Below are 25,400 nucleotides of genomic sequence, written 5' to 3' on the forward strand. Positions count from 1 at the left end.
AGAGTGCATATGACTGCTCATGTTACACAGTCTTAGAAGCAAAACAGAAAAAAGATTGCTCAGAATACAGTTGATGAGTTTGAACAGTGAACAAAATAAGAAGAAACACACTCCTCATTTATAGGGGAGTATTGAGCTGCTTACTCAAGGAAATTTATCCTGTTCCTGCTATAAATCAGAAGAGTATAAAAGAGAAATCAGGATGAGGAATGAAAAAATAACCATGTTGTTTTAAAATTGTGTGGCATTTTTTTTTTTTGTTAAATTAGACAGTATTATTGCCCAAGGAACCATTTGTTCTTTTCCAAAAGAGACAAGGAATAATAAGGACATCTTTCCCCCCTTTGTTTCCTTCAGAGGTCACGGTATACTGAAAGGCACTCGATCAAGAGAAATTTGGAGAAGCTGGAAACCGTCAAGCTATTGAGGCCACAAAGGGGGCAGAAAAGATAGAGGTAGGTATACTTTTGATCCCTTGATCCTGCTATTGAGGAGGTCCCTAAGAATATCTTTGTTACTATAAAGCCAGAGAACATCAAAGAAAAGATACAGTAGTAAGTCTTTATTTTAGAAAACCAGTCAATACGGTTTAATCGAAGCTTGATAGAATCTATTGTCAGTGTCAAATTAATAGCAAATAATGCCTACTGAGACCTTGAGATAGACATTTTCATCCTGTGTTTGTCACAGACCAGTGATAGTACGAGACTGAGTTTGGTTTGATATTTACATTCTTAGCTCTGCTTATTTAAGTTGTTCTTAGCCTACCAAAATATTGTTGTAAATGTATATATAGCCTTTAAAACAGAAGAGAAACCATTGTATTACCAATTGGGTCAATTCTAATCTCCTGAGAAGCCATAGTAAATACAAGCAAATATTTCTTGATGACACTGATTGGTAGACAAAAATCTGAAGTACACCTTTTTTGAGAAACAGATTTCTTCGTGCTGGTGGTATATATCTATATATCCATATATATATCACATATTTCATATTTATAAATAACATATATATGACAATGACGTGTACATATAAATGACACCCATTTGTGCAGATGAATATGAATATATATAGATCTCTGTATATACTCATATGTATGTATATCTATATCTGTATATTCTTATATTCACCTACTGTGGGTCCTTTAAAGTGAGGCTGCATTCGTGTTGCAATCTTAATATTTCACGAAAATTCTGTTATGGTGGGAGGACTTACGTTTGAGGCCACTTCAGTCTCTTGGTGCTGCGTTTTCCCAGGCAGAGAGAGACTGACCCTCCTGTTGCAGTTCAGATGGCCCATCAGAAAATGTGGAGTAAGCTTCAGCTTGTGTGAAGGTTCTAACATCCACCTCCCACTCTCAGATTCCCATGAGAACAAAAAGCTCCAAGGGAACAGGAAAGAGTAGAAGACATTAAAATTGGTTTAGGCTCATTGCCTGGTTTTCTCGAAACCAGTACAACGTTTTTTAATAACCCGCAGTAGTTTCATGTAGACAGTGGCCATGTGTTCATTTTCATGTATTATCAGAACATTTTTACTTTCTCGAGCACTTTTTTTTCTTTTTTTTTCTCGTCCACTTTTAAATTTATGACTGCAGAGAGTAACGTCTTAATTGAAATGTACCTTTTATTAAGATGCAATTTCATACCAATAATTTTATCAAAAGCATGTGTCTTTCTATATATATAAATAACTAAAATCTCCATACTAAGAAAATATAGCAAATAAAATTGTAAACATTATTTTTATATTTAAGGAAATTGAGACTAATGTAAAATAATTTATTGTGTCTTTATTGTGGGTGGAGTGTATAGTGGTTTATAAACATAATCTCCTGTAATCCTCACAAAAATTCCACGTGAGAAAGGTAAGAAAAGTATGGTTTTTCTCTGTGATAAAAATGCACCTTGCCAAGTCCACACATTTAGCCAGTGGGTGGTGAAGTTAGGATTCGAGCCTAATTTTGTCTGATGCTTAAGCCTATGTTCTTGACCAGCTTGGCTAGGAAGATTTGGCAGGAGCTAAAATATTCTGTTTATATGAGCAAAGTATCTTGTTTTCATCAGGTATTATAATCAGTGGTTGAAAGTACACATTTTTCAGGAACACATTATTCCATACCCCATGAACTCTACAAAAGAGATGAACATTTTTCTGATTCATTTAATAAAAAGTGTAACAGGGCAGCCCAGGTGGCTCAGCGGCTTAGCGCCGCCTTCAGCCCAGGACCTGATCCTGGAGACCCGGATCGAGTCCCACGTCGAGCTCCCTGCGTGGAGCCTGCGTCTCCCTCTGCCTGTGTCTCTGCCTCTCTCTCTCTCTCTCTCTCTGTGTGTCTCATGAATAAATGAATAAAATCTTAAAAAAAATTAAAAAATAAAAAGCGTAACACTAAAAAACAAAACAAAGAAAATCCCCAAAACACTAATAAAAGGACAAAAAAGAGAATCATAGAAATTCATTGAATCAACTGGATATAGGAATACAGAAATAAAAAAAATAGAACAATACAACCAATGATATTTATTCTAGGAATGTACAAGTGATCCAATATTGAGAAATTTATTAAAATAATTTATTAGTCATAGGCTAAAGAATAGAACTCCTCCTTTTTATTTCCGCATAGAATTACAAATAGCATTTGATAAAATGCAACTATAAGAAAACACACATACATACAACATAGTAATTTAGAAATAGAGAGATATTATTAAATTGTGAAAAAGCAATTTCAAGAAAACAAATGTTTGAGGCTTACTGGGTGCCCAGGATCCTCATTTACAGTTAATATCATTCTATACATTCTAGCCAGTATAATACATTTTAAAAATGGCTAGCATTCTTATTGTATGTGCTAGAGACTGTTCTAAATACTTTATAAATATTAATTCATTTAACCTTCACAACAATCCTAAGATATGAACTATCATCATTCTCATTTTATGAATCAAGAAGCTGAGGCCTAGAGAAGCTAAGTACCTTGGCCAAGGTCACACAGCTAAGTGGTAGAGCCGATTAGAACTAAAGCAGTTTAACTCGTGTCTTTAATCTCAAATTATATGGTGTGCTGCCCCTTAAAGGTTATGATTATTAGAAAAGAGGTGACATCTTTTTCACTTGAAAATACATTTTTGAGATGCCTGAGTGGCTCAGTGGTTGAGCCTCTGTCTTCGGCTCAGGTCATGATCCCGGGGTCCTGGGATCAAGTCCCTCAACAGGCTCCCCACAGGGAGCCTGCTTCTCTCTCTGCCTCATTTCTGCCTCTCTCTGTGTGTCTCTCATGAATAAATAACTAAAGTCTTTTTAGAAAATTATATTTTTTACTAATAATCCCAGGAAAATTAACTGAAGAACTATCAGAATAAGGAACTTTGTTAAGTGGCCATACAGAAGATAAATATGAATAAATCCATTGACTTTTCTAGAACAGCTAAAACATGATGAAGAAATCCCATTTACAATAGCAATGAAATATGTAACTGATTAAACTGTATAAGAAATGTGTAAGACTTAAATGAAAACAATAATAACATTTTATGGAGAAACCAAAATAAGATGAGCAGTAATGGAAATTTACGCTGTATTCTTGGATGAGAACGGCAAATGTAATGGTGTTGGATTTGCCCAATTAATTTACAAAGTTCATGTCATTCCATTTAAAGACAAAGATTTTTAGAGAGATGTTAGCAAAACGATTATTAAAATTCATGTGGAAGAATGGGAAAGGACATTTTTGAGAAAGATTAATGAAGAAAGAATTTCATTTCCAAGTACTAAAAAGGATTATAAAGTTACAACTACTAAGACGGTATGGTACTTTTTACTAAATAAAAGAGAAACTTAGAGGAACTAAGCTTGAAAATTCCCCAAACAGATTTAAGCATATAAAGGTAATGTATTACAAAGACAGCATTTCATGTTGGTGGAGAAAATACCGACTATTACCTGAACACAGTTCCAGTAGTTGGTTAATGTTAGGAAAAACTGTAAAGCTGGATCTTATTCATACCATATACAAAAATCTATCAGATTAAAGAAGAAAAAACAGTGTCACACATCTGGAGGAAAACAGGTGGTTGAACATTTTTATAATCTTGTCTAATATGACATCAAAGGTGGAAACCATAATTGAAGCTCAATAGACTTGAATATGAACATCAAAACTTATGTACATATAAGGAGAAAAAAGTCTCAACCAGCATGCCTAACAATGTGGAATTTGAAATTTATTTTCTCTTGATTTTTTTTGGAATTAATAAATCAGCAGGTTCTAGCTAATATTCCAAGTACACTACTCTCTGAAGGCTTACTAAAGCAGAGCCCATCCTGGAATAGTAGTCATTTGGTATTGTAATTGCTGTAGGCACAGAATATTACAGACATGTTTGCAGGGTGAATATATAGTATGTCTTAGCTAAAAATAAAGATTGGATTCTAGAGATGACCCAATAATGACCTAAAAATTAAAATTATTCCACCTAAAAAGGTCAACTAAATTTGAGTTATGCCATCCAAAATAGTAAAGGATTTCAGCCAGACAGTTTTATAATTCTTTTTTTAAAAAATATTTTATTTATTCATGAGAGACAGAGAGAGAGAGAGAGAGAGAGAGAGAGAAGCAGAGACACAGGCAGAGGGAGAAGCAGGCTCCATGCAGAGAGCCCGATGTGGGACTCGATCCTGGGTCTCCAGGATCACACCCTGGGCTGAAGGGGGTGCTAAACCGCTGAGCCACCTGGGGCTGCCCCAGTTTTATGATTCTTAACACATGCTGAGGCATTTCCTTTCAATAGAAGTTACTTAGAACATCACTGAGTAACGTTTGAATTTATATAATGTGTTAAAATCTATTTTTTCTAATAAAAATGAAATCATTACAGTTTCTTGTCTTGGATTACGGTATAGTTGATAATTGATAATTGCAGAGGATGTCACAACGATCAAATTTGGAGAGAAGTATCTCCTATTTATTGTACAATATGGCCCGAGGAAGATTGTTTTCTTCCTCTAGAGTAGCTTTGCTTCTTCAATGTTGGGGCCCTAGAGCAAGTGGGAAAGCAAAATTCATTGTCATCAATGGACAATAAATAATAATAATAATAATAATAATAATAATAATAAAGTTTTACTTCATGTTAAATATCCCAGGTGATATCAGCTTGGACTATGACAATTCGCACTAATACTATCAAAACAGTAATTTTCTTTCATGGAGGCTGTTAGAAAAATTGCTAAACTCTGAGCCCCAAATAATCTCATGAGAAAGAGGAACCAGCAGGCCCATGAACTTCCTGGTCTTTTTTTGTTCACATCCACTTCTTCTCAGAGTCTGGTCAATGTGTTGCTACCTGCCACTGCTGTTCCTCCAGAGGCCACCCCCTGCCCCTCATTCTGTAGTGGTTCCTCTGCTCACATGGACAGTCTTCCCCGCTACTGCCTCTTCCCCATCTCTGGTGGCCTTTTCACTCTAGGGTCAAATAGCTCAATGTTCTGCACTCAGTCACCTTTCCTCTCCTTTCTAACCTGACCATTGCCCTTGGATCAGGTTTGTTTCTTCGACTCTCTTTAGTTACCAACTCTAAAGAGGCTTCTCCTTCTCTTACACAAGGGCTGGGACTGTTAATAGGTGGATTTTTCTCTTGGAGGTCTTGGTCCTGGGGATTGGCTAACAGCTGTTATCAGTGTCCTTCCTATAAAAAACTTTTAGATACTCATGAAGTTATATCCTTGGAAGAATCATCCATTCATCCTACTGGCTCATGAGACATGCCTGGAAATGTCTTAATCTTAAAAAAAAAAAAAATCCTGCTTACCCTAGCTCCAGTACCCCTGCTAAACAAATATTTGTTTCAGCCTGTATCTGATTTGTTCATAGGCATATACTTAGTATGTATATATTATTGACCATCCTCAGAGAAAGGCCTTAGTATGTATGTATTATTGACCATCCTCAGAAAAAGGCCTATAGAATGTTTTCTTCCCATAATAAAAGCAAAACAGAAGCTTAGCCACTTTGTGTTAAATAAGAGAAACAAAACCAGACAAGCACAATCCTAAAGATAGATAAATCTTGTTGATTTTCATGCTAGCCAGACTGTTATCTTTGAAGATTGTTAGAAAACTATCTCTAAGTGGTCAATTCTAGAGGAGAAAATGGGCAACGAATCAGATAAAAGAACCAACCAACAAAAGAGCAGAACCAACAGACACCCTTGTAATGGGGAGGAAAGAGAATATATACATCAAGTGGAGGTGGTCATTGATAGTTTCGTTTTACTTGTTAGTGATCAAAATAATAGTCATTTAATGTTCATGGTCTTTGCAAAACTCATTTTCTCACTCCTTGGTTCAGTGAGTATTTCCTGAGCACTTACCCCACTTACCCTGGCCAGGCACTGTCGTGAGCATTAACCATACCCAGCAGATGACACTTTGCAATTCCCCAGGGTCTGGGAACTGCCAGAAGGGTGAGGAGACCCAAAAGAGAGGCTGACGTTTATTTGGTAGTTTGGGGGGCGGGGGGTCCTGCAGACGACATGCTAAACTTTCTTCAGTTATATGAGGAATATCATCTATTCTGTATGATTGAGAAGGAAACTAGATTGAGTGGACGGAAAATCAGAGGAAGACCCATTTTTATTTAATCAGAGAAAAAGCTACCTGAAATAATAATAAGCTATCTCTGGTAATTGAGATGGTTCCAGAAGCTTGGTACTGGTAGGAATTAATATATGGGATGGTAAGGGGCTAGGGATGGAAGGTTAGTAGTTAACTTATCTCTGAGGACAAAAGTTCCAGGACCTGTTATCGAGATTGTTCTTATAGTAAGGACTCCCCTGAAGACAATACAGTGAGGGACCTTAAGGCCATTTTGGAACCTGGCCTGTCAGCTTTGCACTTAACTCCTAGATCTTGGCCAAATTTCCCATCTCTTGGCCTTAATTCCTACATCAGAATTTTGGGGATAGTATTAGTATTTATCTCATAGGACCGTGGTAAGAATTGAATAAAGTAAGTGTAAATGAACTAATTTAAAATGTTTAGTCTATAATAGGCACTTGATAAGTGGTACGATTATAATGGGAACCTAGAGTCTTATCTTGGGCAACATTTGGCCTGCCTTAACAATCCAGAAAGTAAAAATGAGGCCCATTAATGTAGGAAGTCCCTTTTGCCCTATCCTGGGATTTATAAAAACAAAATCTTCCTAAAATGTACAGTGAGAAATAGTAAACACACACAACATCACAAAACACATTGGGTCAGTTGTTGCATTTTGTTAGTGTTTGCTTGTTATTTATCTGTTCTCAGATGCTCAAAAGAATCTTTTTTTTTTTTTTAGCTTAGTCTCTCACTTTTTGAATTATGCTCAGGGATATATTGTCAACCTCTGTTAGATCAAAAAGGATCTCGGACAATGTGATGTGAACTGTTCAAGGAGAGTCTGCTTATGCACTTTGGAGGACTTTGAAAGTTGCTGGGCCTTTGTCACTACATTCCTGTGTTATAGTCATGTAGTTGACATCAACCATTGAATAATTTGAATTAACTTAAGAAATCCAAAAGAGGAGGGCACCTGACGAGATGAGCACTGGGTATTATACTATATGTTGCCAAATCGAACTTCAATTAAAAAAAATACGTGTATCTAAAAAAAAAAAAAGAAAAGAAAAGAAATCCAGAAGAACCTCAGGTGATTATACTACAGTCAGCTTATGCCCACATGAGCCAATAAAGCGATTAGTGATTGCCTGTACCACCAACTCAGCAGACTGGTTGACTGCAAGTTCTTTTTACCAGCTGCAATCAACAAGCCATTCTAGACGCTTACTTTTCTAGGCCTGTCTTTGATTAGCTCTACCTTCTTTTGTTTCGGTAGCCCATGTTCTGCAATTTATATATTAAGGCATTTAAAGAATGCAGAGAATCAAATCATCAAAGAACAAAATCCACTCCTGTCTCTCAGAATGATCACATTTCATTTCATAAATATTTGCTGAATCTTTACTTTTAAGGAAATAAAAAACTACAATCAGTTAAATCTCCTTTCAGAAGCATCTGTGCATCAGTGTCTGTTGTTCCAATCCGTTTTTCACTTTTACTCACGTATTTATGCAGCCATTTCAATAGTTAGTCTGGTTTGTGTTTTTAAATTTACACAAATAATATCACACTGGTTTTCACAAAACTATGTTTTTGAGACCTACGCGTGTTATATATATATATAGTTCTAGCCTTGTTCTCCCTAGTGAAATTGGTGTTTTCCTTGATGAGACATTTACCATTCAAATCTGGTGGCTTCCCTTACTCCTAAATTGGGCTCCTGGATGACAGGATGTTATTGCTGGACGAGTTAGGAGAAAACGTCATTCTAACTTACGTCTGTCTTCATGTGCTTGTCGACGCTGAGATCTTTTGAAAATGAAAAACCTACCCCGGATGGGAAGTCAGGAAAATGTAAATAAACTAAGACTTTCCCAGGCAAATCACAATGGAGAAATTAGCCCACAAATGAAAACCAAACCAAACCAACAACAATGAACAACAAAAAACAAGGCCGTGGGAGGTGAAATGACTTCCTGGATCACACAGCTGGTTAATGGAAGTCCTCGAAATACCCAGCCCAGATCTCAAATTCAAACAACTGCTTGGGGTAAGATGGACAAAGTTTTCCAGTCCATTGTTCTTTTCATCATGTTTTCTAATGTTTAAGAAAGACAGTGAGAAGATAATGGCTTCTTAGGGTCACCTCATCAGAAAAAATTCTGCGACCCTGTCTTCAGAATGGCTGGTTACAGTATGGCTTTAATCCACCATTTAGCAGAATGTGGCCAGGTACATCAGCTTTCACTGGTGATCGGAGGTCATTCATTTTCCAGTTATACGTCAGCTTTGCTTTACCCTATAGTTTTCTTGTTAACAGCTGGCAAGTTAATGAACATGGCATGTCTGTTTCTGCAAAGTTTGGGTGTGCCAAGATTGTACTGGAAGCAGAGAACTCGCTCCTAATTAGCCAGGGGGTTTCAGTTCCAACTCAGGTCTGTAGTTCTCTTCAAACAGGCTCAACCTCAGGTGCTCTTCACAGTGAGGTGGTATTGAACTAGTTCATTTATGGTACATGGAGTTAGGACAAGTAATTCATTGTTTCCTTTTTATTTCACTTCTCATACACCTCCTTGGATTAAAGGCTTGCAAGTAGTTTTTAAATTTTTACTTGTTTCAAATCTGTCGTTGTTTTTCCAAGATAATTTATACAGTTATAAGATAAATAAAACCAGTATTCTTGACTACTTGCCGGAAAGAAAACGTAATTGCTAATGTTCTCTATATAAATTACATGACATTCTGGAAGTGAAAATTTATCATGTGTTAAGTATCAAGTTTCATCTAAGTAGGTTCTTAATAAAATCATGTTAATTTGATTATTTTACAAATAAGTTCAGCCTGTAAAATTCTAATTTATGGATGCACGGGAACACATTTTTTATTAGTCAGTCTATTATCCTACCTTGTAAATAGCATAGAAATTGTAACTCTAGTCATAAAAAAATAAAAATCCCTTGATAGGGAAGTGCTTGTCATTGTTTTAAAACACAATTAAACGGTCAAAGATATAACTTTTTTTTTTTTTAATTTTTATTTATTTATGATAGCCACACACACACAGAGAGAGAGAGAGGCAGAGACACAGGCAGAGGGAGAAGCAGGCTCCATGCACCGGGAGCCCGACGTGGGATTCGATCCCGGGTCTCCAGGATCGCGCCCTGGGCCAAAGGCAGGCGCCAAACCGCTGCGCCACCCAGGGATCCCCCAAAGATATAACTTTTGAAAAGATGAAATCATTGTTCAAAAGCTGCACCTGACTTATTATTGTTACTTGTCTCAGATGACGTATCTTCACATTGCAGGAGGACGTCGTGAATATTTTAACTGCTGGTCATTATTAAAGTCTTCAGTGTACGACAGACAGTTCCACATATGTGGGCATGGCGGCTGCAGGGTGGCTGAAAGGACAATGTTCCTCAGTCCTATCCACGTTGCCTACCTATGAAAGTTCCTCTTTGGTTTAGTTTGGTTTTGGTTCTACGTTATTTGTCTGTTATGTGGAACATGGCTCAGTTTTGGGAACTGATTGCCAGGGGGCCCCCCAAATGAGCCACTTCACTAAAAATTACTAAATGTTAGTTTGAAAAGTCTGTTCTTAGTATTTAAATGCATATCATAGCTTAATCACATCAATTGCAATTTTAACAGTACTTCATATATTGTTTGGCTGTTTTGCTTGTGGCAGTTTATTTACTAGCCCACCGTAACGTGATTTCAGGTTTCCCTGACATTAGGTGGACATTTGGATAACAAGAACGATTTGGTGGAAAGAGCACTGAACGTTGGAAGTGAAATCTCTTTTCTTTACCTTGCTTTGCCACCTTCTGGCTGCGTATGTCTTAGTACGTCATCCAGAGATAGAGCACCTGCAGGGGATCAAATCACTGATTGCCAAATTTCAGGCTTGCTTGTGCCGTGTATCAGCTGTTTGTTCTGGGGCAAGTTACTGAACCTCTCTGTTTCAGGGTTCTCATTTATAAAATGGAACTGACAATAAAATCTATCCTCTAGAGTTATTAAGAAGATTAAATTAACTGGTATTTATAAAAAGTCTTGGTGCCTATATGACAATTTAATAAAACTTTAATGTGATTGGACTTCATTGGGTTTGATTTCTATAAGAGTATCTCCAATTTGAAGACTATATCATTTTAAGTTTCTGTTTCTTGCCTTAGTTTCAACATCTTTAACTCATTAAACTTATACTATTAAAAACATTGTTTCTGTACAGAGTATTAGTGGCTCTGTAGTCCAACTTTGATGATTTTTTTTATCATAAAAAATGTTTTTAGGGGCACGTGGTTGTCTTGGTTGAGTGTCTGACTCTTGATTTCGACTCAGGTCGTGATGTCAGGGTTAAAGTCAGGGTTGTGAGATTAAGCCCCACATCAGGCTCCACGCTCACCAGAGATTCTGCTGGAATATGTTTTCTCTTTTCCTCTCCCTACCCCCACCTGCATACTCACGCTCTCTCTCTCTCTAAAGAAATTAAAAATAAAGTCTTATAAAAAAAGTAAATAAAAAATTTTTAAAAAGATTTTAAGTAATCTCTATACCCAGTGTGTGGCTTGAACCCACAACCCCAAGATCAGAGTCACATACTCCACTGACTGAGCCAGCCAGGTGCTCCTGTCATTTGTTTTAAATTAAAGCACATATGCATAACTAAAAAAACTGTTTTAAAGTCTAGGAAAAATATCTATTCATCTCAAAGTTGTATACACTGTGACACCTCTATAACCGGGCTTAGAACCCTTTTTTTTTTTTTGCATTGTGTAGACATTTTGTTTGTTTCCCTTCTAAAGGGTAAGTGTCATTTATTTCATTTTTCAATTTCTGTCTTTATAAATGTGCTATTGGATGGAAAGCTGTTTGGAAAACTGAATTTGATGATAGTTTTTTTACCTCTGTAGTATCGGTTGAAAATATTCCACTGTCTCTCAGGTTTCTTGAGTACAGACTGGTACATGGCTTCTATCTTTTTAAGCTTATCCTACATACATAGCTCTTTGCTAAAGAATTTGCAATAGCTTTTAATGAAGTTTGAAGCCTATTAAATTGAAATATTTTGTAGGGCATAGAGCAGTCTAACATTAGAACAAGAGCTTGTTGGTAGATGGATGGGTTAGTTTTTTTTTTTTTTTTTTTTTTTTTTTAAAGACAGGACAGCCATGTGTACCAGAGGGAAAGAGGCTAGAGGCTATTGAAATTGGAATTTCAGTTGTTGGGAGAAAGTCCAGTCAGGCTACTGGGCACGTTACCTAGGAAGGATGATGACAACTACAGGAGGCTGTCCTGACAGGCAGGGGGTCAGAGTCCAGCAAGGTGCAACAGATGGTGTCCCAGCAGGTGGGTGTGCCACGGTGACACAGAGTCTGGAAGCAGGTGATATGCAGGCAGATAAACAGAGGAGTCTGATCACAGATAGTAGGGCCCCAGGGTTAGGGCTGGGGCTGTGGCCTGAAATTCAGACCCTGGGAAAACAGGGTAGACCGGTGCGCAGGCCCATTTTGGAGGGAATAGTGTGCGATGCAGGACCTTCAACAATGGCTCCATTATGGGGGGGAGAGGGGAGAGGCCCCCACAGTAAAGAGGACTCGTGGCATCCTTACTCTGGGAGTTGTGTGGCCTGGAGGAAAGCTGGGAGCCAGGCTCGTCTTTACAGATGCTGACTTTTCTTAGAGTCCTTACAATAGACTCATGTGACTGTCTTTTTGAAAACTGAAAAACTCAAGCATATTAATTACTAAACTGTGCTTTATTTCTAACGAATTAGATTAGAAGGCAACTCTGACATGATGAACCTTTGCCGTTGTTGTTTTTTGTTTTAAAGCTTGCAGTACCCTTCAGATAAGATTGAATTCCATGCAGTTGAAACTGCTCACATGGGGCCTAGGTTAACTGAAACATACGGTATAGAGGTGTTATTATTCTTTCCTCTCCTTGGGTTTATTCTGAGAGGTCATATATCAGAGAAAAGAGATAAAATGAGAGGATTAGCAAGTAGCTGTTGGTTTTGGCGGAGCTTACTTGCAATGGAGGAAAAAAAAATCGTGTAGAAGCTGCTGAAATTAATTTCCTTATGATGACACGGAGTGTTAACTGGCCTTTCCCTGGCTGTCATCATTTAGGGGAACTCAGGCCAATTTATATTCCAGTGGGAATGTTGTGCTTCACACCAAGACCTTTGCTTCCAAGGACTAAAAGAGATAATTGGAAATTGAGTCTTTTGTCTGTGTCTTAGCTTTTAGCAGTTTTCTCTAAAAGTGTCCTGTTCCTTACATTTTGAATCAAGTCTTAATGCTGATGCTCACTATTTTCTGTTAACTTGGCTATTATGAAATTATGAAAAAGCTTCAATCATTATTTCTCCAAGTACTGTTTTCAGTAGAAGAAAGCCCATGGCTCCTTCTAATAGATTTTCTTTGTAAAGGTGAATAGTGTCTACAGAAACTTCGCATGTATTTATCAAATGAGATTGCCAGTTGATTGCTAACTGTGAGTGATTGGTACCAGTGAGTCGTGCCACCCCCATTTCCACCCCTTGATTCCTGGACTCGTGCATCCTAGCTGTGGGGGACAGAGTGTTATAAATTGAATGTTGATTTAGAGCACATGTAGCTTCTTGGAGGATCTTGCCAGAGTCCAGCCAGGTCCTGCTACCTCACTAGCATGGGGATGGTCTTCAGAGGCCATCCCACTGTTGTTCCATGCCACCTGCTTCAAAGTAATGGAGAACATGACATCACCAGTGAGTGGGTGTTGCTGGTCTTCATTTGCTGTGAACTCCTTGATCAGCAGAAATGTAGTGTGGAGTATCGGGACAGTAGATGAAACATTCTATAAGCCCATGGATGGCAATTTTGGCAGAAATATTGCCCATCGCAAAGGAGGCTCTATATCCAGAGTATCTGTTATGATAAGAAGAAAACAGTGCCCCTCCCACAGTGGAAGCAGATAGCTGGCTGAGCATTCTGGGGATGGTGCCCTAGTGGGAACTCAGTGTGTATGTCCTGGGCCCGATTGGGCACCCAGAAGTGGCTGTAGCCAGCTCGACCTAGTGCCGTCGCGTGTTGCTGAGCCCATGTACAATCCTCACCTCTGTTACCACGGTGCCTATTGATGAGTCCATCGGGCAACGACAATAGTGGCTGGGGAAAGAGGCACAGCATCCGCACAAAGGTCCTCCTAATCCGTTTGATTATTAAAACCTTCCTCCGCTGAGGTCAGCCTTGGGTAGGCATTCACATGGGACACAAACATCTTCACATTTGTTGCCCACGTAGAGCGGTCTGAGTGCCTCTATACCTCTTCCTCCAATTTCCTTGTCACCAATTTTCTAATCTTTTTCTTTCTAAATTACTGACCATTCAGTCAAAGCATTTGCTGCAGCCCAGGAGTCAGGACAGTTTTATACCTCTGGCCATTAGGCACCTGGTAGCACTGTTCAAGTGCTCCCCCCTGGGAGGATTTCATCCCTTCACCATTGTGCTTCCAAGATATCTGAGAAAGGGGGGCTGTGGTGCAAGAGCTGTCCACTTTCAGGTGGTACCTGCATACTGCACAGAAACACCTGGAAGCCAGGCCCAAGTTTTCTCTTCCACAGTAAACTAGCTTTAGCGAACTCCTCATGAGGCAATAGGTATGGACGGGTAGAGATTAGGTAATGTAGCAAGAGTAAGGGCCATGGGCATTTGGGTCACTTCATCCTGTGATTTATTTATGCCTCCAGGGCCTGCTTGACCGTGGTCTCATACGTGCCTCTTTCAGTTGATCACTGGAGTGCTTCTGTGCATGCCCAGCTTTATGGCTTGCTGGGTCAGACAGCAGCCAGTTTACAGTATGCAGCTCAGGTCTCATGGTAATTTGGTAGCCCATGATTAGGTGTTCATTTTCTTCTAAGGCCCCGTAGTAAGACAAAAGCTGTTTCTGAACAGGAAAGCAGGTATCTGCAGAGGAATGTAGGGCTTTGTTCCAACGGCCTCAGGGTTTGCATTGTGATGTACTTACAGGGCTTGCCACATCTCCAAAAAGCATACCTGCCCACCACTGGCACTCACGGGCTGGGAGAAAGATCCGCAATATGAATTTTGGTCAGTACGACATGGAGTGGGCCTCCCCTTCATTCAAAGGGTTCTGGGCCTGTAAACTAGGTCAAGGCTAGGAATTGACTGAGAGGTTGTGACTCTGATGATTCAAGACAGACTTCTGTTTACTAGTCCTAGAACTCTTAGGCTTTTATTTTGTAAATTTATTTATTTATGAGAGACAGAGAGAGAGAGAGAGAGGCAGAGACACAGGCAGAAGGAAAAGCAGGCTCCTCATGGAGCCTGATGTAGGACTCGATCCCGGAACCCCAGGATCATGCCCTGAGCCAAAGACAGACACTCAACCGCTGAGCCACCTAGGGGTCCCTAGAACTCGTAGGCTTAGAGAGATCAAGTAAGTATTAGATTGCCCATCCACTGTCTTGGGACACCATGATCACATACCCAATGCCACTGGCTTCTCTCTGCAAGTCAGGCTATTCTAATTATTGTTTTGGCTCTACTGTCCGTTCTGGTAACTGTATCTACTTTGTCTCCCCTCCCAAATGTATTTCTCACATCACAGTGAAAGGTGTGTCCTTTGGGCCCTCTTGGGGTAGGTAAGCAGGTATTACATAAGCCAGTTTAACATTGGACATTATTCTATAGTATACAAAGGCAGTCAATTCTGGCCTTCTGATTTCATTTAATGTTGGTCCATGTTCCTTTTTTATTTTTTAAGATTTTATTTATTTATTAATGAGAGACAGAGAGAGAGAAAGAGAGGCAGAGACATAGGCTGAGGGAGAAGCAGGCTCCCTGTGGGGAGACCGATGTGGGACTCAATCCCGGGACTCTAGGATCATACCCTGAGCCAAAGGTAGATGCTCAACCACTGAGCCACCCAGGCGTCCCTTGGTCCATGTTTCAACCCACCAGCCAAAATGTTAGACTCTTTCTAAACCTTGACCTAAAAGACTGAATCCAACATCTCTGCTTAGTGAGCCCATATCAATAAATTCATTCTGATATCTGACTTTATGATCCTGCTACAATTATCCAACAAGTTAGAAAAATAGTGCTTCTTCTTTGGTATGTAGCATACTTTCTCATGGGCCACATTTTGTGCTTTATTTAGATTCTGCTGCAACAGAAGCCTAGCTATTGGTTAATTTAGAAGCAAAGAGGGGTGGTAGGGGTAGGTGCTGAGGAGAATCAGCAGTGTCTTGCAAAGCATCTACTTTAGGAGAGACTATTACAAGTTTTTTTTCAAAGAAAGCAGGCAGGGACCTCTTTGGATAGGAGTGGAAGAGTGGCTTCCACTGGCAAAGATGACTCAGAGGAACTTAGGGGTTTGAGATCCTCAACTTCGTTGGAATTTCTCATATGTCTGTATTTTTTTAAATTTATTTTTTATTTTTATTTTTTTTCATATGTCTGTATTGTAATTTTCAAAATTCCATTCTTTGCCAACCAATGCCCTCGCGTTAACAGATGTTCTGCAAGGTTGGGATTTGTGTTGTAATTTATCACCTACAGCTACAGGAGACAAGAGTTTCCCTCTGGGGAGACATAGAAGCTTTCAGGTCATTTATGCAGAGCTTGAATTGGGAATTTCAAGCCCCGAACTCATCCCTTTGTTTCCCTGTAAGTTCCTGCCAAGAGAGATATTATATGATCAGAGTTTATGTGATTATGGAGGCTGGCTAGGCAAGTCCAAAATCCATACGCCAGGTTGGCAAGCTAGAAACTCTGGCAGCTGCAGCTTCAGTCTACAGGTGGAATTTCTTCTTCCTCAGGGAAACTTGTTCTGTTCTTTCAACTGATTGGGTCAAGCCCATCTAGATTATTGAGGATAATGTCCTTTGCTTAAATAAATTGATTATATGCTAATTACATCAGTAGAATTCCTTTACAGCAGCACCTAGATTAGTGCTTGTTTCTGTTTTTTTAAAAGATTTTATTTACTCATTCACGAGAGACACAGAAAGAGAGGCAGAGACACAAGCAGGCTCCTCAAGGAAAGCCTGACGCGGGACTCGATCCTAGGACCCCGGGATCACACCCTGAACCAAAGGCAGATGCTCAACCACGGAGCCACCCAGGTGTCCCTAGATTAGTGTTTGATTGAATAACTGGGGACTATGACCTACATAATGAATGCGTAAGACTGACTATCCAAAGAGTTCAATTTTGTTCTTGATGACTCACAGCCTTCACACATATTGATCGACAAATGTAAATGATGTGTCCACAAGGATTATGGCTAATTACCCAAGCACAGGCTCTACAATTTGGTTTCTTGAAAAAGTTCTAGAAAAGGTTGCCTTTTTAGTCTTTTATTTTTCCTTAAAAATAGAATGAAGTATTGCAGCTACAATATTTTCTTTGGTAGCATGACATAGTCTTTCGTCGTCGTCTTCTTCTTCTTCTTTTTTTTTTTTTTTTTTTTTTTGCAGAGAGGTAACTGTAGTGGCTTTTCCTCAACAGATTTTCTCACTTTCCAGAAAATCATCTTATTTGCAGTCTGTGGCTATTAGTATCTTTAAATGGCTACACTTTAAAACATCCATAAGAGAGTGGGTCAGCAATGATCTTTGAGTCCAGGAGTCTTTTCTATTGTGTTCATTTATTGCTGCCTGTTGTGGGGCTGATTCTTTTTAACAGGTTTGGAATTTACTTTTGTTTGTCTAAGAATTCTGGAATCTGAAAATTCCAGAAGGCTGGTCCCTGGATAGCTGAGCTTTCTCAATATGTTGTTTAAAATGTTTAAGATGTACTTCAAAAAAAGAAAGTTAACATGCGACTAAAATTGTATCTCTTCTGAGGAAAAGGAGCGTATTCCTGAGGCAACATTTGGTTATCAATCAACAAACAAGGTGACAGGTTCCCCTGGATTGGTTTTTCCAGGTGACTACTACGTTTAGCTGAGCTCTTATGACTCGTTTACTTGGAATAATGATGTGTGTTAGGCCATTCTGACTCCTGCATATGCTCTGGTGGCCAGAAGTCAGGATGTAAATTGCTCTGACAAGATTTCAGATGCGATCTATGACTGTGATATTTTCGTAGGAAACCTTTAAGGGCAGCTTATTTGATGCTTTACAGTTAAAACTGGGGGGTGGCAGGGGAGGTGGCAGGGAAGTAGGAGGCAATGGGAGTAAGAGGAGTCTGATTCCAAAGCATGTACTTCTCCCTCTATATTAAACTCCCTGTGTTTCATTTAGTACAACTGGAAAGGATTATTTGAAGGAAAAAAAAACCTGGGGTGGAGGGGGTGCTTCCTGGTAATCAGCAGAGCCCTCTCTTCCACCGGGTGCCTTTCCCCACCTCTATTTATGATCGGCAGGACATTACCTGTGTTTTAATTTAGACCGGATCATTTTAGTGCTTGAGGACAATCAGATTCCCTCTTTTGCCCAATCTCCAATCCCAATGTTCCGCCCTGGCAGTGTGACGTAGTGTTACTAGTTACCCCAGGTTTCGGATTCTTACTGTCTTTAGAGGTCAAATTTTCAAAACTGTGGTTTCCTTATGAAGAAAAATGGCGATGATTCAGAACATCGTGTTGGAATAAGTCATATGTGTGAAAAGTGCACGGTACAGGGCAGGTACTTAACAATGTGTTCTTGCTGCCCTCCCCTCTACTTTCTGAGCATAGAAGTGTGTACACAAAGGGTGGAGATGAGAGCTCTCATTCCAGACATTTCCTCCAGTCCTTCAACTGTGCCTCCATTTTATATTCTAGATACAAACCCATAATCATTACCCTTTTACCTCTAGAATGTTGTTAGTAGTAGCAGACGTTTACTGAAAGTCTGTGTTCGGGGTGGTTAACCAAGGCTAAGGAGAACCATAAATACCAACTGGCATTATGGTGTGATTGTGGATTTTAAGAATGTAACCTACATTTTGGTATTCTATTCTCAAACTCTCAAACAAGATGTAAGCCTTGTTCCCAGGTATTAGTGTTCTGTTTTTCTGTACTGATTTACTCATAACCTGTTGAGATATATTACATTATCTTTTAAAAAATTTTATACTCTTTCACAATTTTAGTGTTGGGAAAAGAAATTTTGACGTCTATATACTTTAGATTTGTTTTCTCGTGTAGAAGAAAAATATGGCTCATGTCAGTTTACCTTTTTGTTTAGACTGCTAATATAGTCAGAAATTGATTTATTTTTATTTTTAAAATTTTATTTATTTATTCATGAGAGACAGAGGGAGAGAAAGGGATAGAGAGGGAGAGAGAGAGAGAGAGAGAGAGAGAGAGAGAGAGAGGCAGAGGGAGAAGCAGGCTCCATGCAGGGAGCCCAACATGGGACTCGATTCTGGGTCCCCAGGATCACACCCTGGACTGAAGGTGGCCCTAAACCACTGAGCCACACAGGCTGCCCTGAAATTTAAATAACTTTTGGTCTCCATGTGTTCTTTCCTGCGTTTCACTCAGTAACTTTAAATTCTTATATATAAATACCATATATTTGATAAAAATATATTGAGGGATTCTTAGGGCCTAAGGACTTGGAACAAAAGTGGAAACTACCTGACTTCATGGAGGGGTAGTAGTCTAGCAGGGAAGGTAGACAAAGAAGCAGGCGAATATGCAGCTACAAATTGTGATGAATGTTATGGAAAAAAGTGTAAATTGCTAGAGAGAATAGACTTAATCCTTATAGTGTTAAGAAAGGTAATTTAGTTTTTTAAAAAGGCTGTACAAGAAAATTTCTAGGAAAATAGTCATTGTAGGCTTGATTCTATCTAACACACACTCAGGAAGAAACAATTATTTGTGTTTGGTCCAGCTATAGGGCTTTGAAACTTAAAAATCTAAGGAGGTACTTATTTTAGTATTTTTCTCTGTCTTTAATAGTAACTTGTCTTCATGGTATTGTGAGGTTTGTTTGCCCAGATGCATAATATTCTTAGGTTTTTTTTTTTCTTTTTTTCTTGCTAACTAGGAATCTCAGATTTAACACCTGCAAATGTTTATACCTAAAAACAATAGTTGGTTATTGAGCTATTGTGTGTGCCAGGAGAATCTGACCAGGGTGATGTTTATCTCCATGAAATACCAGATCTGGTAAATCTGTTATATAAAAGACTATTGTGTTGTAGACATTATATCATCAAATTTTAAATGCTCTTTTAAATAGTAACAATACCGTAAGCCTCATTTTTATTTTAGGTGAACACTAAGAGCTCCAGCATATTCCCAAATAATTGGAATCAGTTTATAGAGAGGTGAAATTTGCTTACTTAGGTTTTTTTAAAATGTAGTGCTTGAATTTGAGAAAAATAAATTTTGCCTAGCTCTTGTGGCAAGGAATTGCTCCTATAATGTTAAGAAAAGCTTTTTATCCACACTGACTTGTCAGTGCTGAGATTTGTCCCCATGCATACAGATCACCTGGTTGGTTCTCATTCCTTTGGCGCTCACTCCAAAATGCAGCAGGACCACAGAGCTAGAGCTTTACACTTACAGCCAGTCAGGAGAAGCCCCTCTGGGAGGTGTAAAGGGGCAAGGAGGTTGATGGAAGAGCCATGACTCTAGACTCCTGGGAGTCAAAAAGAAGGGAAGCAAGGACATCCCTGAATTGTAGACATGGTACTGAGGGTGCAGAGGCAAAGCTGGCATGTAGGTAAAGACACGTCATTTTATCAGTGAAGAGAAGGTCACTGGGACCCACACGTTTGCCTCATGGTACAGTTGGGGTATTTGCCACATGCGGCTCTACCAAATTGGCCTCACAGCACTGTCTCTGATCTCTCCACCTGATTTAGATGGTCTTGAGTTCTCATTTTCCCCTTCATAACCCTCATCAAAACTATAAATTAGTAGGGTATTGTCTTTCTTGTTTACTGCATTACCCGCCTCTAGGTTCTAGTTTTTCAGTACAGATTTGTTAAATGCATGAATGACAATCAAAGCTTTTGATTGGTTACTTTCATCACCAAGATGCTTGGAAATGTTAGTGTAGTGTTGTTGTTGTTTTCCCTTCAGAGCAATTATTCAGTTGGCTTGCAATTAGATATTGGTGATTGTTTACATCCAAAATGTAGCTATTCATCCTTACTTAGTATCACCATCTATGTTAATGTTAATTATTTTTATTGGTACTAATCACTGATGTTAAGATGATATTTTGGAGCTAATTTAACTTTGTTTTGAGGGTAGTATGTAGAGTTGGTAGTGAGGGGAATTTATGAGTGAACAACTGTAGAAGTATTTGGATTATTTCTTGTTTGGGGGATATCTGTATGCTGCTTCCTTCTTCATCATCGTTAAGTAAAAGCCTCTTGGATCTTTCTTACATTAATGTCTTCAACAAACTATATTGATATTTGTTGAGCTCTTTTTCAGCTGTGTGTTTTTAAGGTTTGAAAGATTAGGGAGTAATGCAACTTAAACACTAACTTTCAGCCACATCTCAAGGCACTCAAACAACCAATAAAAGTTCCTTCAGTCCAGCTTCACAGATGCAGGAATCTGCAACTCTTGCTGGGGCAATTAAGGGACATGAGTAAAGATAAGAGGCTGGTCAATGATCAGATATGTGGTGATACGTATGATAACCCTAAGGAAATACTCACAAATCGTTTTTTAAAAAAAGATTTATTTATTTAATTGAGAGAGAGGGAGAGTGCCAGGGAGAAGGGATAGAGAGAGAGGGAGAGGGAAACTCAAGCAAACTCTCCACTGAGCATGGAGCCCAATGTAGGCTCAGTCTCACAACCATGAGATTGTGACCTGAGCTGAAATCAAAGGTCAGATGCTTAACTGACTGAGCTACCCAGGTGCCCCTTAATGAGATATTTTTATGAATGGATTTGGTCAGCTTTGAATGTGATAAAACATGAAAAATGCAATATTTTTATTTATTTATTATTTTCATTTACTTATGCAGTAAGCATAAGGCACTAACATTACTAAGGACAAATGGAAGAGTTTATATTCCATGAGAAGGTGGAATGAAAACCAATCAGGTTATCACCAGTGGATTTCTTGTCCAGGAACTACTCTGGGTCTGTTATGGAAAAGAATTACAGAAACGTGTTAGTATTGAGTCCAGTCCAAACACACTAACCTAACCCTTCTGTCTTTATTGCTCTGATGTATGATTGAAATCACAGTGGCGAAGCTCATAGAGAAGAGGCTGCTCTTGGGGAGCAAGTTCGGGAATGGGTAAATTTTAGTTTGCCAAAGTTCTAGGAAACTTTTTATCCCCAGAAGACGAGAAGTACCAGTAATATTTGGTTAGTGTGTTTGGATTGGACTCAAGACCAGAGGTTGACTCTTGACCATGGTGCTAACCAGCTTGTGGTTTGGGCAACCTCTCCTAGTCTGTTTTCTCATCAATGAAATGAGGTTTATCGTATCTACCTTCAGCATGTTAGGAGGACTGTGATAATAAGTCACATTATTACCTAGCATATTTAGTTGCTCAGTTGAAGCTGTTTTTATTATATGTTTATGCCTTAGCCAGAGTACTACCAGAAATAGTGGAACAAAGTATGGAAAGACTGTAACTATATTTTTCTTCTTTGGCTTACTACTCAAAAAAAAAAAAAAGCCATAATTAAAACAAGCCTAATGATTGGAAATAAGGGGGAAACCAAAATAACAGGCTCTGGCAGCTTATCCATAAATTGAGAATTGTAGTATCTGACTTATAAGAATGTTATAAGGATTAGGTGAATTAATGTGTGAAGACTTAAAACCATGTATAGCACACAGAGGAACAGCTCAACAATATTATTATTATTAATTACATCACTGCTAGCATTATTAGTACTATTATTATTACTGTAGAGTAGAGGTGAAGGTCATGCTCTGCAGTCAGGGAGAGCTGGATTTAAGTCTGTAAACTTGTTCAGAGGGCAACCTTGGGGATTTACTTAGCCTTCTGAACTTAGCCTCATCTGTAAAATGGAGGCGATAGTAGTTTGTTTCCAGTTGGCCTGTTAGAGGATGAAACCAATAAAATAAAGTTTAGCACAGTTCCTGGCACATTCAAAGCACTTGGTAATGTTAGATGTTTATGTTAACAATGATATTTGTTCACTTATTTAGCATTCTTTGACAAATTTTTATTAAGCACCTACTTACCATCTGCCAGGCTCTCTTCTAAATACTGGGAATGTAATGTTGAATACAATGGAATCATAGCCTAATGTTACTAACATTTTATAATAATTTTTTTGAAGATTTTATGTATTTATTCATGAGATCTGAGAGAGAGGCAGAGATATAGGCAGAGGGAAAAGCAGGTTCCCTGCGGGAAGCCCAATGCGGACCTTGATCTCAGGACCCTGGGATCACGACCTGAGCTGAAGGCAGACATTCAACTACTGAGCCATCCAGGCGTCCCTTTTTTAAATCTTTTTTTTTTAATTTTTTAAAAATTTATTTATTTATGATAGTCACACAGAGAGAAAGAGAGAGGCAGAGACATAGGCAGAGGGAGAAGCAGGCTCCATGCACTGGGAGCCCAATGTGGAACTCGATCCCGGGTCTCCAGGATCGCGCCCTGGGCCAAAGGCAGGCGCTAAACCGCTGCGCCACCCAGGGATCCCCCAGGCGTCCCTTTTTTTATGATAATATTAGACTATAACCGCTATTTAAAATTTTTAATCAAAGCAATTTATTTTCATGAGAAAAAAAAAACTAGACTTCACCAAATAGAAGTCATATGGACTGTTTAAATGAATAAAATGTTTTTATTTTATTACTAACACGGAAATAGGTACTTCCAAATACTTTTTAAAAATTCTTTTTTTGGACAAGTTTGAAGATCTCTATTTCTCATTAGAATTTATTTACTCCATAAATGCACATAGCAAATTTAATGAGACTTTATATATACACATAAAATATACTTGAGTGTAGTTTTAAATTCCAAGCCATAGAGTTATTACAGTTTCAAAATTACTGGCATCAAGAATATTCAGCCGTTTCCATGCTGTTTCCCTCAGAGATGATGCAAAATTTAATTATGGTTTTAAAAGACATTGTGAATCATGAATCTATTGATAAATCAAACAACATGTGAAATCATTCTGTAAGACCATTTGGCTGTTATATGATTTATCTATAGGTACTTGGCTTATTTTTTTTCACACAAGCACTGAGTAAGCTTTAACTTAGTAGAGGAGAATATTCTTATGTCATCCTTACAGCTCATGGAAAGAAGCTCACTGAAAGAAGAAGTCATATTCTTAACTAGTATCTAAAATTCTAATTTAGTAGAATTACTGTCTCAACTTTTTTTGGGTAAAGTTGTCTATGTCTGGCATTGATTAAATGAAATAGCAAGAGGAGAATCTGTAAATACAAAAGTGAAGTAATTTTGAAAATCTATTAGCTGAGGGATTTCTGCTCATACTATTTTTAGAGGACACAAATAAGGAAAAAAGTAATATGCAAGAACCTTTTATATAAAAAGACACAAGAGAATGACAGTCCGCAATAGAAGGCACTGCACAAAAGAAAAAGAGAAAAGAAAAACATTTATCCTGTGCAGCATGATATTAAAATATTCTGAAAGAACATGAAAGCTAATTATGTACTTCAGTTTGCCTTTACAAATGAATTTTAGAGATGTCAAATTTCGGGATGAATGAGAAAGCTGAACACTGAATCATTTGCAGGTGTTTTCTGAACACCGCAGAACCCAGAGGACTCTGATGTGCATAAGAAAAGCCCCACAAAACATGATGGGTTTATCATATTTGTATGCACAGCATTGTTGTTGACAACACAGTCAAGAGAAAAGAAGCCCAGTTGTGTTTGTTATGCATTGAAAGACAGTCTGATGTAAAAAGAACACTGGGGAGGAGTCAGAAGACCCAAGTTCTAACTTGGCCTCTGCTCTATGTTTTGGCCACCTATACAGGAACTATGGCGTGGAGTGCCTCTCTTCTGTAATTAGAGGATTGAGATTAAAGAGTTAAATATATATATTTTTTAAGGCTCCTTCCAACTCCAGCATTCCGTAGCTCTGGGATCAGTTTTTCTCTTAGAAGCTAAACCATAGACGTAGCCACGTTTTCCTTGCATAGACTTCATGGCTAAGAAAGCTTGCTGTATGTTTAGAAATAGTAATTACTGGAAATCATGAAAGGCATGAATATCTTGGAATAAATAAGCACATGGCTACTTACACCAAAAAATTCCTGTTCCATCAAGCACAGATTCTTGATCAAAATAAGATAAGGCATCCCGTTCCCTAGACTATGTTATGGTGTAAAGGATGGTTGTGTCTGTGATTAAGAGACCAAAGAGAGCATATTTTCATATGGAAATGTGTGGTTTCTTCGGGAAAATAGATTTGGAACTGAGTTGTAAATAGAAGAGAAAATCTCAGTGATTTGTGCATTCCTGCTGCCAGTATTCCCACTTATCCAAAACACCCCTTTAATAAACGTTTCTATATACATTTACACTTGTAGATAGGATATTCATATTAGACCTTTCTTCCTATCTTAGAAAAATAATCGAAAGGTAAAGAACACATATGAGATATGTTAAATGTGACAAGCTGGGATCCTAATTCTACATTCTCTTTTTCAATACAAGAATCAAGTTCAAGTTGAGATCTTTTTTTTTTTTTTCAAAATTCTTGAAGAAACAGCTGTATGGATAAACAAGTGATATATTGCACATAAATCTTCCCTCTTATTAGTATTCACACTGAACATTAACATCCTCTGAGGATGTTTTGCAATGAATTTAACTTCTTTTTTTTTTTTGGAGAGGTA

General features: G+C 38.4%; 1 protein-coding gene across 12 annotated transcripts in view; it reads left to right on the plus strand.

The window, feature by feature from the left end:
* Window positions 1-25,400, plus strand: part of PKIB (cAMP-dependent protein kinase inhibitor beta) — a 196,969-nt gene that overhangs the window by 114,601 nt on the left and 56,968 nt on the right. For all 12 annotated transcript variants that reach the window (XM_041741873.1, XM_041741912.1, XM_041741857.1 and 9 more), the window contains one exon: window positions 358-455. The gene's annotated coding sequence lies outside the window, so the exon portion shown is untranslated. The remainder of the gene's footprint in view (window positions 1-357; window positions 456-25,400) is intronic.

The sequence above is a fragment of the Vulpes lagopus genome, chromosome 2 (genome assembly GCF_018345385.1).
Source record: "Vulpes lagopus strain Blue_001 chromosome 2, ASM1834538v1, whole genome shotgun sequence".
NCBI lineage: Eukaryota > Metazoa > Chordata > Mammalia > Carnivora > Canidae > Vulpes > Vulpes lagopus.